Here is a 967-nt window from a genome sequence, read left to right on the forward strand (position 1 = left end):
CCTGTGGCAACAAGTTCCACAAGTTAACTACACACAGGGCGCATCTACACGTTTTCCTATGGTGACGTTGTTACTGCGCCATGCTTTAGTACTTCCAAAAGGAGAGGCACAAAAGTGCTACCTTTTGAAAGTACTAAAGCGTGGTGCAGGAAGCGCCTGTACCGTTCCGTATGTATAGCACACGGTTATTTTTAGCAGTTACTTTGCCGTAGTGGTGCGCTATAACGGGGGAGCATGCCACTACAGTGAAGTAGCTGCTGGTCATGTGTAAACACCTGTGGATGCTACCTCATTGTAGAGCATCACTACAGTGACAGGATCTCATGTAGATGTGCCCACAGTGTAAAAACAGAATAACAGATCCTTATTTAGTGTATTGAGACCCTTCATTATTTTATAGACATTGATTTGATTTGCACCCAGAAAAACCCTAAAGTAACTGGCGCTCTAGACCAGGGGTGCTTACCCCCTGGTTCATGGCCAGATCCACCTAGGGAGCCATGTCATCTGGCTCTCTATCGGTCCAGAAATGTGACCGCAGGGGAGCAGTGGCAATTGACACTGCCACCACTGTCCCAAATTTCCAAGCCCCACATGGCTGGATTGGCACCAGCCAGGGAAGCCCCACACAGCAAGATCAGGCTTAGTCTGAGCTGGCCCTGCACGGCAGGATTAGGCCCATAGACCAGATCTGATCTGCAGAGGATCTGTGACTTCTCACTTGGCCCGTGGGATGAAAACACTGTGCACCACTGCTCTAGACAGAGGAATGTGCAAAAGTAACACTGCTGTAAGGTTTAAAACATTTGTAACATTTCTAAACTACTTTTGCTCTAGTGTGTATATATATACATCACATGGTGTGGTCTAAGTACAATAACTCCTGCCAGTCAGAAGTCATTAGCCAGCATATCCAAACCCACACTGGATATTTCATAGATTTCATAGACATTAAGGCTGGAAGGGA

The sequence above is a fragment of the Gavialis gangeticus genome, unplaced genomic scaffold (assembly GCF_001723915.1).
Source record: "Gavialis gangeticus isolate Ggan-Ray unplaced genomic scaffold, GavGan_comp1, whole genome shotgun sequence".
In the NCBI taxonomy this organism is placed as follows: Eukaryota; Metazoa; Chordata; order Crocodylia; family Gavialidae; genus Gavialis; species Gavialis gangeticus.